This window comes from Sitophilus oryzae, unplaced genomic scaffold, assembly GCF_002938485.1.
Source record: "Sitophilus oryzae breed Bouriz unplaced genomic scaffold, Soryzae_2.0 scaffold_1441_pilon_pilon, whole genome shotgun sequence".
Taxonomy (NCBI): domain Eukaryota; kingdom Metazoa; phylum Arthropoda; class Insecta; order Coleoptera; family Curculionidae; genus Sitophilus; species Sitophilus oryzae.
In genome coordinates, this window is record NW_022146106.1 from 1,049,018 (window position 1) to 1,070,650 (window position 21,633).

The 21,633-nt window shown below is 32.7% G+C and overlaps 1 protein-coding gene and 1 long non-coding RNA gene across 4 annotated transcripts in view; one reads left to right on the top strand and one right to left on the bottom strand.

Annotated features, from left to right (window-relative positions):
• The window catches only part of LOC115876961 (cyclic AMP response element-binding protein A-like), a 205,569-nt gene that overhangs the window by 173,418 nt on the left and 10,518 nt on the right, over positions 1-21,633 (top strand). The window contains exon 1 of one of the 3 annotated variants that reach the window (XM_030893011.1): positions 17,642-17,784. The exons of 1 other annotated variant lie outside the window; for it this stretch is intronic. The gene's annotated coding sequence lies outside the window, so the exon portion shown is untranslated. Of the gene's footprint in view, positions 1-17,641; positions 17,785-17,936; positions 18,168-21,633 lie in introns of those variants that run through there. One more of the 3 variants, XM_030893012.1, reaches the window with a different exon arrangement.
• Positions 17,997-18,555, bottom strand: LOC115876964. The gene is made up of 3 exons (XR_004049243.1): positions 18,419-18,555; positions 18,248-18,341; positions 17,997-18,083 (listed from the first exon to the last, which is right to left on the bottom strand). It is a non-coding gene; the product is annotated as an uncharacterized LOC115876964 (long non-coding RNA).

Consider the following 21,633-nt stretch of genomic DNA (forward strand, 5'->3'; position numbering starts at 1 on the left):
GAGGTAGATGTCCACTCCTCAGAAGAACATCTTCTGTTGGCAGAAGAGGATCGGGAATATCCTGTCCCCCATACAACAAGAGAATCCACATGGATAATGAGTTATAGACTATACATATAATGAGTTATAACTCAAGAAAGAGAGACACAATAAATATTTAAGGTCGCGTTGATTAACGCCCTTACCACTCATTGTAAATTCTAGTTACAGCGACTTGGAGTGCTTCGAAGTCCGGTAGGCCTATCCAGTGACGAATATTTCTCAACCAGGATAGCTTTCCTCAAGATACATCTTTGCTCGATAGCACAAATTACCTATCGATGGTATGTTTTTGCTTCATCTTGATAGCTTTACTTTTATTGGAGATATTTGCTTTTGAAAAGGACAGTGACAATTTTCGCATTAAAAGTATGTTTTTGCTTTTGGTCTTCATCAACAAACCTATGAACTAGATTTTATTGTTTTTTTAATGTTACTGTTATAGAAAAGTCATATTATTATTGTTTCTTGCCAGTTACTCTAGAAAAGATGGTTTTATTTTCATGTTACATTAAAGTAACAATAGCCGATACAAATGATGTTGATATAATAATTTCTTTCATTAAATTTTTATGCAGTAGTCGGGAAAACACTAGTAGTAATAAATTAAAACAATATTTTTGAACAGATAAGTATTCATCAAATGTTTTACTTTCTAAATATAATTTAATTACCTATGCTTCTTTTTAATGTTTGGCACGTAACAGCTATGAAATCATTCAGGTCAAGTTTTCTCAAACTTAAATCTTCAGGCGTTCCTTTTCTATAAACCAAATTAATGTACCATTAATAACTGATGATTTATTAATTGTGATTAATGAATAAATGAAAATCTCAAGCTTCAATAATGTCTTTTTACGAATTTTTCGAATTCTTTTTGTATGTAAATAAATATATAATTAAAACGCCCGATGATATCATCTTTAATTCTAACGTTACCTCTTACCACATACTATAAACGAACTTATATAAAACGATTATCTTTATGAAAGTTGTTTATATACGGTTTTATAATAAAGTACAAGAGGCATGGATCAAATAATTAAACCTTCGATGCTTAATTTAGATATTAATTATGCACGCCTGAATCAGTAATTGGCTTTTAATTAGTAGGTTATATGTATTAAGCCATTTAGCAAATTTCTAATAGTTTCTTTATTCTTTCTTAACAGGCTATTTAAGAGAACTTACTAAAATAGTTCTTAGTTTTTTGATAATTTTACACACTTTAATTTGTGACGATTTGATATAAGCTATGATATCATAAGCAATAATAGAAGCCCTAACTAAATAAGGTATTGACAGGTCTTATATAGAAACACTCGCCAATATATACAAAGAAGCCAAAGCAAGAGTAATGCTATATAATATAAAACAACCCCAGTGGTGGAACTGTGTAACGAAATAGCGATCGGTAGCGATAAAGAATACTGTCGCTTGCCCTTTAGTTTGTACTGCCAAGGTCAGTATTCTTCATCGCTACCGATCGCTATTTAGTTACAGAGTTCCAGCCTAGAGTTCCCAACTGGCAGATGAGTACGAGAGGGAGACGCGATATCCCCAAAGCTGTTTACAGCAACACTGGATTGGTCTTCCACAGAAATCTTCCGTCAGCTGGACTGGACCAACAAAGGATCAAAAATAGTCGGAGAATATCTAAACCATCTACGATTCGCTGATGACATAGTCCTAATTGCTAATTGCCCTGAAGAACTACAAGAACACAAATTAACGAACTAAATACAGCCAGCAATATAGTAGGCCTCAAAATGAATTTAGCAAAAACTAAAGTAATGTACTGCAGATATGATAATGTAACTAGCAGACAGAAAATGCATTCTAATAACTAACACCAACATTGGATATAATAGAAGAATATATATATTTCGGACAACTAATATTTCGGACAACATCAGAATTAAGCTGGCATGTAGTATTTATGGAAGAAACGCAATCATATTCAAATCTAGAATGCCATGAAGATGAATATCGGTTATCGAATGGAACACAACAGAGTTAGCATGGTGTGTTTCGCTGATAATGCAGCCATTATCGTGGAGACAGCGGACGATATGCAGAGACAGCTTCATAAATTCTATCGCGTAAGCCGAAAATTAAATATGATTATCTCCACAGAAAAAACTAAATGCTTTAGGACTATATATGTCGACTAGATATGTCGCCTACCATGTCCAGAGAAAGATCTGAGAAGCCAGATAAACAGAGCAACGGCCATGTCAGGATGTCTAAGACAAATAGTGTGGACAAACCCTTTCATGCGAACAGACAGCAAAATGAAAATTTATAAGACCTGCATCAGACCAGTAATGACATATGGCATAGAAATCCGAGAGGAAACAAACAAGACCAAAAGCATGTTAAGAGTCGCTGAAATCAAGAACCTAAGAACCATAATGGGGAAGACTAGAAGAGACAGAATTAGAAATACAACTATCAGAATTTTAGAATTTAGAATAAGTGGGAGGGGGGTTAATCTCTGCGACCTTAGAGATCTATTGTGTCCCCCTTTCTTGAGTTATAACTCATCATACAGTCACAGGACTTCCTACGGAGACCCGTGTCCTTCACAGTCGAGGAGCTACGACCCAGGCCGGGTAGACGAAACGGTAGCGAAACGGATATGTGTCGCCTGTTGGGTTTAGAGGTAGGAGGTAGACTCCCGACCCTTGGAGGAGGTGGTAACTTGTATGCCACTTGCGGAGGATGGTCTCACGCAAGTGTCAGCCACCTCTCCTGTAGTTCTCTTTGGGTTTGGCCCCTTGGAACTTTCATTCTTACTGTTCTCAGTGTTGCTAGGGGGTTTCCCCACAGCTTCACCGGTGATGTTTTTATTACTATTATTACCAGATCCCATAGTGTTCCCATGAGTCGCTAGGGACAGTCGGTCCACTTCTACAGAGCCCCGCATGTAGAAGTAAGGGGTAAAACACAATGGGGTGCCCCCCGGTGCCCCAAGGTTGAGGCTGTCCGTAGCCCCGCCCGGTATCGTTATATGTCTTCCCCACCAACGACAAGGTCTTGCATCTCCTAGGGGAAGACAACTATCAGACAACAATATATGTGCAATACAGGACGTAGTGAGATGGGGTAGGCAAAGAAAAAGACAATGGTTCTTCATAGCTCTTGAAGGGAAACCCATGGGCAAGAGACAGCCGGGAAGACCTCCAAAAAGATGAAAAGACAGTTGGCAGTCCATCTCCCAATAAGTCCTGCAGAGGCAACCTTAAAATTAACAGATCGAAAGATCTCAAATAAGTAAAAGAAGAAGAAGAAGAATGTCACTTTATCTAAAGAAGAAAACAGTCGCCCAATGTGTACTATCAGTCATGACCAATGCATGCGAAAACTGGACGCTTAAAACGGGCATTATAAGGAAACTGCAGGTCGTGCAATGTTCAATGGAACGAAAAATGCTGGGAATGGCCAGAAAAGATCGTAAAAGAATACAGTGGATACGACAAAAGGTCCAGGTAATAGATGTCGTGCACAGAATCAAATCCCTTAAGTGGCAATGGATTGGACACCTGGCAAAAAGGACGGACAAAACAACACATGGACCACAAAAATTACAGCGTACCCACGAGGAATTAAGAGACCTAGAAGAAGACCAATCCTGAGATGGGACCATGATATTAGAATATTAGCAGGGATGTCTTGGACCCGCCTAGCCAACAATAGACAACAATAGGCCCAACTACAAAGAGAGTATCTAAATATGTGAGGGAGGCTACACCATTATTGGAAATGGTTGAATAAGCTGAAGATGATTATGAAGACCTCTTTTAATGGCTAGGGAGGTCAATTGAGCGATTTGTATAACAAATTTATCTGGATTTATCACTGTCATATACAGAAACTTGCAAAATACTTGCAATAAAATGTCATTTTAACAGAACTTCTACGGTTTATAATAGATATATTTAAAAAAAGCGACACCCCCCAGGTAGTACTGCAAAGAAAGTATCTAAAAATCTGAAGGAGGCTACACCATAATTGGAAATGGTTAAATAACCTGAGAATGATGATGATCATCATCATCATAAACTAAAAATTGTATGACGTATAATAAAATTTTATATGAAATATCCCCTTTATTTTTCAAAAACAATAATTGTCTCCTGAATATTTTTTTCGAACTTATACACATTTACAACCTGTTTTTAATAAAAATTATCCAATAAACTAAAATTTAAAAGATATTATACCATTGGAAATAAACGTCATTACAATAATTGGCTTATAAATATCAAAATCGCAGTCATTATTGATATGTAAAATGTTATAGGGTTAATATAATCGATGATCATTTCCATTTCCATACTAAGTTGACGCCGTTTTTTTCATTATACGGGAGTTTTGACGAAATATTATTACAAATATCTTGTAGTTTTACTAAAAATGCCTACATTTTAATATGTAGATCGCTGAACGTGTCATTTTACAGACATGCTTATGAAAATTGCCGTTTAAAGACTGAACAACAGTTGCGCCTATACAGGTTGGGTTCTACCTGAATATTTGTATTCAATTAGTATTCCGTCAAGAACCGTTTGACAAATAACTTTTCGAGAGAGAAGTTCATCGACTTCCAAATTGTTTTCCCATGGTGCTAAACATTTCAGAAAAACATATACAAATAGTTCTAAATAAATGATTTACATACAGGTAACAATATTTATCGTAGAACGTAAATTGATTATGAACAAATAAGTTTTAAAAATATAGGACAACATGGAATGAATACCAATAATAGGGAGGCAGGGGAGCCCAAGCGAGGATTTTGGGATTTACTCAAGAGCGGCAGAGTAACATAAGGGAAGAAACCTTGCACATTGAACACGGTTAAGTACCCCCACCCACCATATATATTCGATACCAATGAAACATTTAGTTACGTATTCGAGGGCGCGATTTTTAACTTCATTGTTGCCAAGCATGGACATATTCGGCGCCGCGCTGACTAACTGGGATTTAAATTTCCCGCTGGGTTCAGATGGTAGCGCTGCTGTAAAAAATATCAAATTGCCACATTTATTATATATATATTATATTATTATATCCTGACATTGTCATTTGTCTTCACACTTTAGTTTTGTATTACGAGTATTTGGTTTAAATGAATTGTGTTGTGACAAAAGATGTGACAAAAATTAGCTGGATGAAATCAAATGCTCAAAATGATTCTTTTCCTCTTCACTGCATAAAATGATTCTTTTTTCAAAAGATCTTTTTATGTTAAGAGGCATATCTGGAGTTCTAATTCGAAAAGCAGTCATTTCTCTCATGTTGTCGACAATAATTGGTCGAGTTTTTTAAACACTGCCTTTAACATGTCCCAATAAAAAAGTCCAAACTAGATAAATCAGGAGCATTTAAGCATTCTGTTAATGGGTAAAAGCATACTGCAGTCAATTTTTTTCTGATGTAGGATAAGTTTTGATTTTCGGCAAATTTCTGACATTTTTTTTTATTTTAACTGATACAAAATGATAAGTATATAGTTGATAAAGGTGAACTAATTTGGCAGCTATGTTGAAGTAACGTCAGGTATCTCATATCTCATAGCCACCTAGATTTTATCAAATAATAAAGATCTACTGACACTACATCATAAAAATGGAAATATCTATGAAAATCTTTGTTTGAGAAGTAGGCAACCATTATATGATGGATTCTATTATGTATTTTGAATATCGGAATAATATACTGGGTGTTATATTTAAAATAAAAGAGGAACTTGCTTTTAAAGGTCACCAATGTTCAATATTAATTTTGTCTCACTCTGTATAACTTTTTGGGGCAAGTTTTAGTTTGATTTAAAGAATAAAGGCGGAATTACATTACTGTCACGTCACGTGAGTTCACATGTGGTTCACAGTAAAAGTGAGTTCACGTGTGGTTTAGAGGAAACACATTAGTATCACGTCGTTCTATTATTATGAACGTCGCGCATTTTATTATGAACCGAAAGCCGTTTCTCGTTCGTTCAGCATTCTTCTCAAGTTTAACAACTTAGGTCCTATACTTAACGTAATAATGAATCAAATAAATAGTTCTTCATCTTCATCTTCTGAGTTTGAAGAAGATTTAGAAAACGCATGTGGTTTACTTGTGGTTGCTGATAATATTAAGACTAGGCAATGGGTTTATGACATTAATTTGAAAAAGAGTAATTTGTTCATCGGTTATTGTAAAGCACCTCGTGTAAACGCACTTTTTCTATTAGAATTTCTTCCATTTTCCAACCCTCACGTTTTCACGCCTCACGAAATTGATGTTAAAACAGAATATTTGAGCGCGAAGCAACTCGCAATATCACGTGATTTCGCATGAATCCCCCCAGTCACAATAATGTGTTCACCCTTGATGTGTTGATATTTACTGCTGATGTGTGTTCACGTGAATTCACGTGACGTGATAGTAATGTAATTCCGCCTTTATAGTTATTTTAATTACATATTGGGCTATATTAGGTAAATTCCAATTTAGGTAGTTTTTATTGAAATTTAAAATTTCTTCTTCATTTTTAGAAAACACAACAAAACAAACAAACAAACGCTTTATTGTACAAAAAGCCAAAACAGCTTCATCGACAAAGCAAAACAAAAAAGCACAAAAACAAATATACAAATAATCAAATAAAAATGTCATACAATACAAATCAATTCCAAAAAAAAATTACGTCATAAAATTACAAATAAAACATATATGGACATTGCAGAACACAGGCGTATCTAGAAAATTTTACAAAAGGAAAACTGTAAATGGATAAACTAATGTTATATATTATAAAATCAAGAGTTATAAAATATTAAATATTAAATACTAGACCTAGATCAAAATTGTAAAATTCAAAATTGTTCTTGATTAAACATCAACAAAAAAGTCGTTTACCGCATATAGGGCTCTCTCCAGTAAGTATGATTTCAGAGCTTTGCGAAATGCGGGAAAGAATGAAAGTGATTTGATATTCGAAGGCAAATGATTGTACATTTTCTTGGCATTGTACAGTATTGAGCCCTTAACTAGTTCTGAGCTCGGGGTTGGCAGATAAATATCGTGCTCCGCATTCCTAAGTGGATAGTTGTGAGAAGGCCTCTCCGGAATAGCGAATATGTGCTTGCGGATTTAGCAAACGTTAAATATGTCAAAAACCTTACATTTTAGTCAAAGATTTCTCTAATGAAACTCACCATTATTTATTATTTTTCTGCTGTCGTTCTCCTTGGAGTCTCCGCGTCGCGCGACGTATGAGAGGTGCCACGCTGTATATTTTACTTACATTAGTTTTAAATAAAGACGTTCATATTAAATAATTATTTGATTTTTAATAATAATTTCATTACCTGTATCTTTTTTGTCTCTTAAATATTTGCCGTTTTACTGGGTTATTGGCCGCCTGACGATCCCAAATTTGGGCTCGTCCAGTTTCAGTGGACAAGGACATTACGTGTTATTAAAATCTCACTTTAGGACATCATAAATAACGGGAAAATGAGAAAAAAAAACTTTGAATATTTAGTTGTACATCATTTTAAGCATTTATTATGAAATGACATTTTTGCTATGTTAAAATAGACTTATATTAATGCGGCATAGTTAGAACCCAGGTCAATAGATGGATAGCAATAATGAGTTCAGTATTAGGGAATGGATTATAATATCTAATCTTAATCTCTCTCTCTCTCTCTCTTTCTCTCCCTCTCTCTCTAACGGCAGTATATCAATAAATTTACAAATACCTACTTTATTTAATAATTGTTGTTAGTTGGTGTAGTAAAAAAATAAAACTCAATAAAATGACTAAATTAGATTATTTATTAAGTAACTATTTACAACAAAAATGAGTCAGTTTTATTATGGTTGTGTTTCCCAGTCATAATGATACGTATGTACATGTCTAACAAAATTATAAAAGTCCAAAACCTTTGTAGTCCAGTAAATAAGGACACGAAAAGGCCCAAGTCTCGGCGTAATTCGTCGACTTTGACTTTTTAGGTGGATTGTGTACCTTTTGGGGAGTAGTTTTAGGGGAAAAAATTATAACACCGTACTCGGAGCTTCGGCAAAAATATCAGTTTTTCGCAAATATCTGCCAAAATATGCAATTTACAAAATTGGAATGAAAAATGAAACTTAGGTAATTACCTATAAAAATGATCCTTATCATTTTTTACGTAGAATTAAAAGAAGATCCCTGAATTTTCTCTCCAAATCTTAACGGCTTCGGGAACAAATTTCATAAGCGTATCATTGATTGATAGGACAAATTGTTTAGTAACTTGGCTAAAATTTAATATTTTTTTGATGATCCAAAGTTAATTTAAAAGGTAGAATCAATAGCTATCACATTTTGGAACTTGTTTGAATTTTGTCATATTTTATGATAATAAAAAAACGGGAAAACTTAGCTCAAAAACTTAGCTCCTTAGCCCAAAAATTTTCAGATTTTTACAAACTTAGGTATTCATATTTTCACTAAATAGCTTATTTGTCAATATTTTTTAACAGTTGTTCTTAGACTTCTTAGAGTCTCTTTAAGGAACTCAGAAAGTTTGAATTTGTTTAATCAAATTTTAATAAAAAAAAAACAACTATTCGGTTAGTGACCTTTTCCGCTTTTTTTTTTTGATTTCCGGAAAGTGTCATAAACAAAAGAAAATTGCATAATAACTTTATAAGTAACAAACATCAATGAGGAGAAAGGAAATCAATGACAAAAGGCTTGTCATGGTAATCAATGACAAAATTACCTGCAATATCTTGCAACTCTTTCAGAGTATATTGTTCTTGTCCATTTTTCCGAATAAACTTCACCATTTGGTCTACGCCCCTTGATGGTCTAGGGGTGTAGAACATGACTTATAAAATTGCGTATGACAATGACAATGCTTGTGATATCTGGCACCAGCAAAAAAAATCTTGAATAAGCTATTATATTAGTGAAAATATGAATAAGTTTGTAAAAATCTGAAAAAATTTAGGCTACGGAATGTTTGTCCGTTTTTTTATTATCATAAAATAAGACAAAATTCAAACAAGTTCCAAAATGTGATAACTGTTGATTCTACCTTTAAAATTAACTTTGAATTATCAAAAATATTAAATTTTAGCCGAGATATTTAACAATTTGTCCTATCAATCAATGATAGGCTTATGAAATCGAAGCCGTTAAGAGAAAATTCAGGAATCTTCGAGGCAGAATATCTCGAAAACTACTAATTCTACGTAAAAAATGACAAGAACCAGTTTTGTAGGTAATTACCTAAGTTTCATTTTTTATTCCAAGAAACATTTTGTAAATCGCATATTTTGGCAGATATTTGCAAAAAACTTATATTTTGGACATGGGGTCATATTTTTTCGGCTGGCCGAGCACGGTGTTGGCACCACTGCAGCAGGTGCACGAGTAAATTGTGTGGCGCAATTTTTTCCTCTAAAACTACTCCCCAAAAGAGACACAATCCGCCTGAAAAGTCCCGGTCAACGAGTTAAGCTTGATTTTCATGCATCCGTTATCCGATGATACGTTGATACGATATTAATTTTATTGGTTGAATTTAAAGACTTCGATTGGTTAGAAAAGGTTAACCAATCGAAGCCTTTAAATTCAACCAATAAAATTAATATCGTATCAACGTATCGTCGGACAAAGGATGCATGAAAATCAAGCTTTAGGCCGTGGTTTCAACCTTCATTAACTGAACTATTGTAACTATGCGTTTTGAAATCGAAAGCTAACATTTCGATTGTGTTTTTTATTGTTAAGTTTTTCAGAAAAATCTTAAGTTTTTACTTATTCTAAAATGGTTAATCCCTTTTACACTTCTCCAAATTTCTATACCGTTTTAGAGAAAAATAAAAAAATATGAAAATATAATTGAACTCCTAAAGTCCCAAAAATCAAATGATTTTAATGATATTACCAAAAAACAAAAAACGCCTTTTGATTTTTAGGACTTAATAACATTCAACTATATTTTCATATTCCTTTTTCCAAACGGTTTGGGAATTAAGAAAAATATAAAAGGGATTTGCCATTTTGGAATAAGCAAAAACTTTTATAAAATTAAAAAATAAGTTTTTCATCTTATAAAGACAATCCAAGGACATACTGTGCATTTAAAATTTTATGTTTCTTAAAAATACCTATAATTGACTTAAATATCTAAATTTCGTCTGTAAAGTAGGATTTCAAAATGGCCATATTGAATTTCACTAAATTGGCCAACAAGATCTAAGTACCATTTACAAAATTGTAATATATAATTTACAAGTACATACTAAATTACCGAATATTAAATTAAATCATTAATTAAAAGTCCGAAAGGTTATATCATTCTTGAATATATTATACACACAAATAAAATAAAGTATAGGTTTGCTAAAAATATTTAAAATATTAATAACTAAATTTAGTACAAAAACATTATGTCTGAAGTGACGTAAAAGTAAAGTAAACCTGACTGTTATATTATTCTTGGCATGAACAGATATCGTACAGTATTTCAAATAGGTATGTTCGTTTATCGTTTTTTTATACTTAAAATTTAACTATCGCCAATATAGGTTGTTGGTAATGCACGCATGCATAATTATATCAGTTTAGTTACTATTTTTAACAAAAAAACAGGTTATTACATATTTCACTGAAAAATTCCATCATTTAAATAATAATCGAAAGCTGGTAAGTTTTCAGCGATTGTGGTTCAACCAATATTTCAACCGAATAAATATTGTAAAAATAAAATATTCCATGCATATTTCACTAGGATTAGGGTAGTATCAGAGCCTAGAATAAGCTGTGATAATATTAAAATAGAGGTCCGTTAGATATTCTATTAAATTCTTTTGACACTAAATTATTTATACTATATACAAATAATTAAAAAACACTACAAAATGCAGCAATTACATTATAATACAAAATTCAAGAGAGATTTCCAAATTATGATAAATTGAGAGATAAATAAACAGTCTCATTCCTTGGGGATATTGCGGCTCTATGCGGGCTTTGATTTACAGCTGATTATTCCTTAAGAATATGTTTAACAGTTAGAGCATTGATTTTATTATAATCCATGAAGCAGTAAAAATGTGTTATGTACTTATTTTCACAGTGACATTACATGACAATTTGTGTCTGGCTAAAATTTTCGACTAAATAAAAAAAGTATCTAAAGTCCACTTATTTTCCCAATAATAAATATATGTGACATTTATTAAAGTGAATCATTTTATTTTAATAAAAACAAAAGACTGGTTAGGACAAGTCATCTTGACAGATATTTTGATTGCTATAACTCAGAGATCGATTTTGTAGAGAATTAAATTTCCTACAATATATAACTTATAACTTCTTAACACCTATAACTTCACGTGCCTCTGATAGTTACAAAGTTTTTGGGAATTAAGTTTTTTGATGACGGGCGGACTGACGGACTGACATTTTGCTAAAACCATGTTTTTTGGATTCCTGGGGTGGAACTCTGTAACTAATAGCGTTCGGTAACGATAAAGAATACTGTTCTTGGCCGTAGAAACTAAATGGCAAGCTAAATGGCAAGCTTTGAAATGGCAGTATTCTTCATCGCTACCGATCGCTATTTAGTTACCACCTTTGGGGTCTCAAATCGTTGAGAAAAGTGTTTGTAACTATAGTCAAATTTCGCCCGAAACTAATGTCATAAATTATGTAAAGCAAAAACATGTAGAGATGACAACAATCACCTGTATAACTGAACATGCCGAATATAGCTTGCCTGACGAGCGTTGGACAAGTCTGGCAAGGCTCTCGGGATGTTCCACATTAGCCACATTATTTGCAGCTATAATTATAATATAAACTATCATCTGACAAATTTTTAGGACTGCGAAAATAAGGACAATGGTTTCAATAAGCTCTATCCAGTTTTTCACCTACCAGACATATTGCTTATTCTCGCAGATTAGCCAGACTATTTTTCTTAAGTGCATAACATCTCTCACTGATAGAACTATTTTTATCGCTTTATGGGATATATTCCCATCGCTAAGCTGCTTCTTGTAATATTTAATAAATGGTGAGTAGCTATTTCCTGACCCTTCTTTAAAAGGGCAGGAAAAATCCAATCTACTCCTGCTGTGTCAATAGCCTATTTCAGGTTATGTTCTGTTATTACTAGCTTGACTATCTCCTAGTCTTCCCTGATAGTATAAACTAGTAGCTTTACTCCTGGTCAAATCCTTTGTTCTTTTTCTGCCACTTTATATGACCTTGTTCTCGCGTCCCTTGACCACTGACGTAGCTGTATAGTCGTGGTCTATAACTAGGCAAAGTATAGTCGTGGCACTCGCAATAGTTTCACAGAGATGTATCTAGGAAAATATGACTTCACAAAAAAATTGCACAGGAAAATCCTCATATTTCTAGGACCAAAATATACTACGCCTAAAAATATTTGCACTTATTGAAGACTGTTATGGTACGTTATAGCGTTTCCGGAATCGGAACTGTTTTTAGTAACCGGTAATTTCGGTACCATGCCTCTAAGGAACGGGGATTTCCAGTTTTTTTCGGTACTAGCAAATTTTTGTTCAATGATGGTGCAATTGGTTAAACAGCAAGCAAGGTATGGTTGTGAAAAGTAAAATCGATGAAAAATTGAGGTTTAAATGAAAATAATATCAAATTATTAGGTAGTAATCAGTCATGAGAAAATTAACCTGAACACAAACATGATCACAAATGACTCTCAAAGAAAACTCCAATCACAATTTTTTTAATTATTACTACAACCAATAACAACACACAGTAAGGCACTCATTTTTTGTCAATCCGTCTCTGTGCTGGAAACGCAACGCTCGAACCTCGCAGTTTGACGGACGGAATTCAACTAAAACGCTCCGCAATCTGCCAATATTCGACAGATTGTAAAAACTGGCAGAAAATATTTGGGAGAGTGCAACTACTCTTTTCCTTCTACTGTAAGAGGTTAGCTCTTTTTTCATCTCCTTCCGTGTAGCTTCCGTCGAGTTTCTTAAGTGCCATGCTGGGGATGGGCCCGCTCTTGGCCATAGCTTTATGGCCTAGTCTAGCTGCATAAGTAGTTGAAATGATGGTTTCGCAAAAAGATCTGAAGTCAGACCCTTCTAATCTCCTTATTAAACTCAGTTAATTTCTCGGTGTAGAGCTGCCATTCACGGGCTCTAGTAACTCAGCATTCTACTGTTTAATTGCTTTGCTGCTGATCGATGGCTCGGTGTAAAGATAGATAAAATACAATCAAAAAGTCCTTTGTATAAAAAGGCTTTGCAAAGGTATTCCGCAGTAAAAAAAGTGCTAAATTCAAGTTCTATGTAAGCCATTTTTTGACAAAATCTATAGATAATTTAGACGTCAGAATGTCGACCCGAGATCGCGGTATCCTTTGCAAGACCTTAATTTGGCAAACGCCAAAATTCAGCGCAATAAGAGCCGGCCGGCCGGTGCCGCGGTACCATCGCCGGCCACCGGCTGCCAAGTCAACAACCTTTTTCTAGGAGCGGACACACTTGTGGTCACGGTTGTCATAGATGACCGCCCGTTGTGGTGCGTTTCGTGTAACATCTAATTTGTAGAAAAACGCACACAGGCATTCTTATGGCTTCGTTGCATATAAATTTGCCACAATAAACAATACCGTTTACATAAGTTCTAAATAGGAACGTATACAGGGTGGTAATTTAATAAGTAGAAATTGCGATATCGGGAATATCACCTTAGACGATAGCCATCCTAACTTTCTGTAATAGGAAATAGGAACCTACATTGTGTGTAGGGTTCAGAACCCAGAAATCCCGGTACCGAAAGTACCGGAATTTATTTCCCGGTTCTTTTGAGACATCAAAGAACCGGGACTCGAAATTATTAATTTTCGGTTCTTTTGGTACTTTAGGGACTCGGTAATAATAATTAAAAACATATTTTTTGTTACTTGCGAAAGACTTTTCATACTTTCTAGCCAAACTCTTCTAAATAATTAGTGATGCCATCTCTTACTGTTCTTACTTCTGAAGTTATTTTGAAGTTTCTATAATGTGTATTAGCAATTATTGTAGTTTAAATATGTTATTTTATTATTTAGTATAATATTGCTGAATGCATTAGTGATATTTTTTGTGATGTTTTATAGGGATTTACATCTTTAATTGAAAATTTTAAGTTTTTTTTCTAATAAGTTGGTTTCGAGGTTGGTTTGATATTGTTTGATGTAATTTTTAAGCTACCTATGTGTTTTCTTTTTTTTTTCGATTGTGTATCTGTCTCTTCTAAATAAGTATTATAATATTATAATAATGCTATTTCTTATTGTTCTTGCTTCTTTTCTCTTTTGAAGTTCCTATAATATCTATTATGTTATGTTTTAATAGATATTTGCATTTTTAATTCAATAATTTAGTGCTTTTGTCTCAAATTTGTGAAATTTAAGTTACCTATACTTTTTTCTTTACTTGTGTTCATGTTAATTTTTTCATGACTGAAAATCTCAATTTTTTATCCATTTTACTTTGAAAACTATCCCTTGCTTTCTGATTGATAAACTGCACCACCATTGAACAAAAATTAGTCAGTACCGAAAGTACCGAAAAAATCGGGAAATTCCGGTTCCTAAGAGACGCAACTGAAATGTTTGCCTTTTACGCGCTTTTGCTGAAATTCCTGGTTCCGAAAAACAGCTCCGGTTCCGGAAACCCTAATTGTGTGGCACATCATTAATAAGCTCATTGCTTTCTCTTCACAGTCTTATGGCAAAATCCTACATCGCAAGATTAGTTTTTGAGATATCGGTATTTAGACATTCTTAATCTTTTGTTTAGAATTAAGTTTTTATTCTTAATCTAAGGAACTAAGCAGCATATTTGAAAACAAGTAATTTCCACTTTTTTATAGTCCAGGAAACTTATTTTTTTCATGGTGCTCGTGGAACGAAATTAACTAAGGCTAGATTCCTAGAGGTGGCTCTCGGCCTGATCCACTGCGACCTTCTCAGATCTATTAATTGTGGTCTATACCTAAGGCTAAATTTTGAAGTTATACAGGGTGGCGCACCTCATTCGCCTCGGTTGATTATACGAAAACGGAAAGATGTAGAAATGTAATTTTTTATGGGTATATGTAGAGAGGCAATGTGCATAATTTAAAATTATTTTCAAATGTACAGGGTGTGTCAGAACTAAGATACATACCAAAGTTATATTTTTTCTTATGGAACACCCGGTATTTTATTTCATTTTTGGATTCTTGGGCATAAAATAAGGCATTTATTATAAGAGTTTAATATGTCTAAATGCTTTGGTTTTTGAGATATTTAAAGATATTTAAATATGCATGCTATAATAAGAAAGTTTGTCAACACCCTGTACATTACTTTTGAGAGTTAATTCTAGTGCTGACTTTAAAGCCAGGGAAATAAACTTTATTAAAAAAATTATTGCTTCATTAAATGTATACAGGGATATCAAAAATTGCTGGTCTATTTTAAATATTTATTTTACATAAAAACTTCGTTATTTGAAATACAACACCCTGTATTTTTTAAAATAAATCGAAGTAGATTTAAATGCTCTTTCAAACTGTGTTAGGGTTTCCTATACCTATCTAGCTCAGATTTTGAATAAAAAGCGATTTTTCAATAAAATGGCAATCAAGATGGCTGGTGTCGCCATGGCTAGTGACATTTAGTAGCTATTCTCAAAATCGACATTAGTTTATTTAGATATTTTTATAGACTTTATTTAAATTTATAACAGTTTACTTTTATTTAATTTACCTACAATAGTTTAATAAGTAAGTATTTATTATTTTACCAAGAAAAATAAAGAAGTAATTATTTTTGATTTATATTACGATGACTTGTAGAAATATTGGATTTTCTATAAAAGAACAAATTAAGGCAAATTAATTTTCTTCACTTCCAACGACAGGTTTCTGCCTAATAGATTTTTCATATACCACACTATCAGCTCTGCGAAATAGGAAAAGTTGTTTTTCAAAGGAACGCTTGTCAAGAAAATTCCTATTTGGATATCTTTGAGCTTACCAGGCTAACAAGTAATTGTCCTCACAAAATAACTAATCACTAGTAACATAATACCCATTACTTCGGCCAGCAGATATTGCTTCATTTTTCTTGATAAAATAATTAATACTTACTTATTAACCTTATTGTAGATAAATTAAATAAAAATAACCTATTATAAATTTAAATCAAGTCCATAAACTAATGTCGATTTTGAAAATAGCTACTAAGTGTCACTAGAAAATTACCATGGCGAACATCAGCCATCTTCATTTTATTGAAAAATCGCTTTTTATTCAAAATCTGAGCCAAATAGGTATAAAAAACCCTAATATAGTTTGAAAGAGCATTCAAATCTGCTTCGACTTATTTAAAAAAAATACAGGGTGTTGTATTTGAAATAACGAAATTTTTATGTAAAATAAATATTTAAAATAGACCAGCAATTTTTAATACCCCTTTATACATTTAAGGAAGAAATCAAGTTTTTTAGTAAAGTTTATTTCTTTGGCTTGAAAGTCAGCACTAGAATTAATTCTGAAAAGTAATGTATGAGGTGTTGACAAACTTTTTTATTATAGTATGCATATTTAAATATCTTTAAATATCTCAAAAACCAAAGCTTTTAAACATATTAAACCCTTATAATAAATGCCTTATTTTGTGTCCAAGAATCCAAAAATGAAATAAAATACCGGGTGGTCCATAAGAAAAAACATAACTTTGGTATGGATCTTAGTTCTGCACACCCTGTACATTTCAAAATAATTTTAAATTATGTACATTGCCTTCCCACATGTACCCATAAAATATTGTGTTTCTACATCCTTCCGTTTTCGTGTAATCAACCGAGGCGAATGAGGTGCGCCACCCTGTATATAGAAGCATACTAATGTCTATATCAGAAATGTATATCATAAATCATAAAAACAAGTTAAAAATTGTACCAGGGGCTACTCATCTCAGGAACGGGCCTGTTAGTTGATCAAACTAGAAAATAATTAGTACTGCCCTATAAAGGGTTAAACTTATATGAAACTGACAATTTTTGTGCAATATTTCAGTTAATAAAAAATTCTGTCTTCGGATTAAGCTAATTTTTAAATTTAAATTTAATAGTTTAATTGTTTCTTTTTTCTTAACCCTTTAGATTGTATCCATATATTTTTTTCCTTTTCTTGGGTATGAGTATTTTTTAATAAACTGAAAGATGGAAAAATTTTTTATGCAACCTTTCGCTCCAACATAGTGGGCTTTTTCAGGCACTTTATTCTAAAAACTTGAAGTTGAAGTCGCCTTGCTAGCACCAGTCTGTATATGAGATACTCATTTAGAAAAAAAGGAAAAAAATATATGGTTTAAATCTGGTTTAAATTTAATGTCCTGTGCGCCATCTACCTCGCCATTAATGAAACAGCTATTAAGCTATAATGATGATTTCTGTACCATACTGAAAGTACGACCAGTACGACCGACTATGATATAGTTAGACAACTCTTTATACAAACATCACGGACACGGAGATCGTACGATCGTACGATCGCAGATGTTTTGAGTTGGTCTTGAGCAGATGTGAGCAGATATATTGTGTAGACGAAATAAAACGAACAAGTTTGTGTTATTTTAAAAATTATTTTTAATAAGATACCAGCAGATACCAGTCAAATTTCGGGCTCGGTTTCAGGTGCGTTATTGATTTGCTTGTCAGCATCGTAGTATTAGCTAAATTAACTATTGACTTTCTTCAATTGTAAATAATGAATTGTATATTTCTTGCTATCACATATTAAGCCTAGATTCATAACCGAAAAAGTAAAGTTGCCATTTGATTTTAAGACATCAGTATATACTAGTTTTTAGTATGTCCATAATCTGTTAACATATAAAATTGCATTCTCTATATAAATTAGTACCGTTGAGTGTATTTTTTAAGTTGACTGTCTCGCCCAGTCTCGCCATTGATCCTCCCATTGGATTGGAGACCTATATTGTTCATCATAGAAAAAAAAATACTCAGAATAGAACTAATAAAAGTGTTCATCAATAAGGATTATTAGCCAAAACAAGGTAAAAGCAAAATTATTATCATCCAGCTAGGGAACTTCTTAATCTAAGGCACATTTGTGTCTAAGGTCTAAAGAACTTACCACGCCCGTACACACATGAGCCAAAGCCAAAGACCAATGGCGTAGGTAGATATGAGAAGGGTACTAGGATACCCCCTTCTTGTGCTCTGAAATTCTGAAAATATGTACCTCATTAACTTACAAGTGTGAGTTAAAATATTAATTTCGTTTTATTATTGATAATTTGATTACCTTACATGTTTTTGTAATAAATGCTAACTTAAAACTGGATTAGTTTTATGTAGTACCATAGCACAGTGGTTCCCAGATAGGTCATTTCTTAGAAATATCAGTTTCAAAATGTTTGCATGAAACTGTTGCTAATACTTTTCTTATATTCCCCTGTAAACGATATATAATAAATAACAAAATCAAGTAAGCCTAGTGTAGCGCTTTTTTTATTAGAAATGTCACATTTTTGCTACTGGTATCAAGCTGACCATAGAAGCTGACATAAATAGTTTTCAGATAACGCCAATTAATTACTTATTTTATTAAAATTGATAAAAGATGTTGCCTTTTCTGTAATGGACGTTCGAAAAGAAGGTAAAAAAAACTGTTTTTTTCTATTTTGCGCTTAATTAAACCTAAGTAATATTAGTTTATGGCAATTTATTTGAAGGCAACAAAAATAGTATTTTTACATTTTTGCTTGTCACTCTTTAAGACTTTTAACTACTTTCCCTTTCAAATCCTCTTAAACGGCATGATCATATTTGTTGCTTAAAGTATATTGCATATAAATTAATTGCCACTGGCTGGCGCGAATTGCCGCCGGATCTTATACACTTTTTGTCTTAAAATAAAAGTAACTTATTTTTTCCCCTTCGTGTCAACTTATTTCGTGGACACACTGTATATCAATTGACAATAAAATTGTATTTATAAAATGAAACAACTGTCTCTTTTATTTTTTCAACATTTAAAATAAATTTGACCTCTTCAATATGAAAAACCATGTACATATGTGCAAACATAATCTGTATACCTTTCCGAATAGTTAGAACTTAAAATGCAAATCACACGAACTGGGCCCAATTTTTTTAATACATATTACATTAAATTTTTTATATACATTTATTTAGCATTTGTTATCAATTCTTTTCTATTAAAAAAGGTGCAATCAAGCTATATCTAGATATCTAACAGTTATGACCGCGCAGCTAATTAAGGGGAACCACTGTGCAACCAGTAGCATATAGGGTTTCCGGAACCGGTGCCGTTTGTCGGAACCGGGAATTTCGGTACCACGCCTCTAAGGAACCGGGATTTCCCGGGTTTTTCGGTACTTGCGGTACTGGCTAATTTTTTGTTCAATGATGGTACATTTCGTCGATCAGCAAGTAAGGGATGGGGTTTCAAAAATAAAATCGATAGAAATATGTGCTTTTTAATGAAAATAGTTATTAAATAATCACATACATATACATTCCTATAAAAACAGCATATAATATAACTAATATATTGAACAACAATATACTTAATTATTTAACTATAATTTATAATAATAAAATAAAATATCTAAACTTCAATAATAATTGTTAATAAGCATTATATGAAATTCAGAAGTAAGAACAATAAGAGATAACATCATTATTTATTTAGAAGTGTTCGATTTCGACCACTAGAAAGTATCAATGAACTTTTGCATGTAACAAAAAATAATGTTTTAATTACATTATATTAACGAGTAAAAAAAAATCGGTACCGAAAGAACTGGAAATTGCCGGTACTTTTGGTACCGGGATTTCCCGGCTCTGAACCCTAGTACCATACGATCGAAAAAACGACGTCAAGACGGCTAAGGAATAACAATCAATGACAATTTTGGCTGTCAAGCCCTAAGCGTCTTGTTTTATTTTCTAATGGCACTTACTGCCAGTTGGCCTTAAGAGGGTTGTAATTTATTTTTATATTAAGTAAAAATGATTTTAAATGGTGTAGTTTAAAATGCGAGATTTTTTTTTAGAAAGACATTTGAGTGTCTAGAAACGGGGGGGAGGGGTTCTATTCTTTTTTAATATTTCTGGAGATTGACCTCACCAAAATTATCATCGATTGTCCTTCCCAGCCATCTCTACCGCCGATTTTTTTTTATTATTATACCGTGCTTCGTCTTGAGCATATTTCGGTCAACTAATTTAGTACTCACTTCAGAATATAAGTTAAATATAATATTATTAATTATATAAAGGGTGTTTCAAAAAACAAGTGCCATCTCTTGTGGGGAGATTCCTCGAGTAAAAATATTTTTTTTGCATATCAACATAGGTACGCTTCTGCTTTGTTTCGTAGCTACAGGGTGTTAAAGTCTTAATATTTTTTCGATTTATTATAATTTTCTTCCAAGTACTTTTAGCCTTTCGAATGAAGAGGGTAAAAGTCACTATAAACGCGACATATTTTAAAGCTAAAAACGTGTCGACGTATTCACCAGGGACGTACATATAGGTTATCACTGGAATATTTTTCTAAAAAAAAGCATGTACGCCACTGACTTTTTTACTTCTGTCGTAAAATGGAGTTTCGGAGATACAGGGTGTAGAAAATTCGTCATTTTTTTAATTTTTCGAAATAATTTTTAAACTAACATTTTTAACGTTTTTTTAACATGAAAAATTTGATTTCGATGTCAATATAACTCCTATACTTGTAGGGGGCGCCACCTATATTTTTTCTACTTTTTTGAAGAGTAATAACTTTTCGTCCATCCCTGTATTACACTACTGAGTAAAAATATATACATTTACGCCTTATTAAGTAAAAAACGTAAAAAAGTCTCTTGATAAAAATCGCTGCGAGCAACCGTTCTAGATATCTGGAATGAAAATAATCAATACAACATGTCATAATTGACAAAAATTATACATGTGGACTGGGTTAGTTATTAGTCTGAAATAATAAATTTTCATTGTTTTCATTTTACAGAAACTGTTTTACTGTATTCTTTTCTAGAAAAATTCATAATTAGCTTAAAAAAATAAAAAGTTCAGAAATTTATCATTTATTTTTTTGTTATCGATAGTTAACATATTTATTTTTTGTCAATAATGACGTATTAACTACATATTTCCATTTCAAATATCTTGAAAACTGTTGCTCTTAGCGATTTTTTCGTGTGTTTACTAAGAGACATTTTTTACGTAAAGAATAATTTTTCAATCGTTTCACACAACAGTTTTATACAGGTACGGACGAAGACTTATTATTCTTCAAACCAGTTAAAAAAGATGTAGGTGGCGCCCCCTACAAGTAGGAGTCATATTGATATCGAAATCAAATCCTCTCATGTTCACAACTCATGTTAAAAAACTCCCAGATACTAATTTCCATCCAAATACCGAATTTAGTTCAGAAATTATTAGGAAAAAATCGAAATAAAAATTTAACTTCTACACCTTGTATCT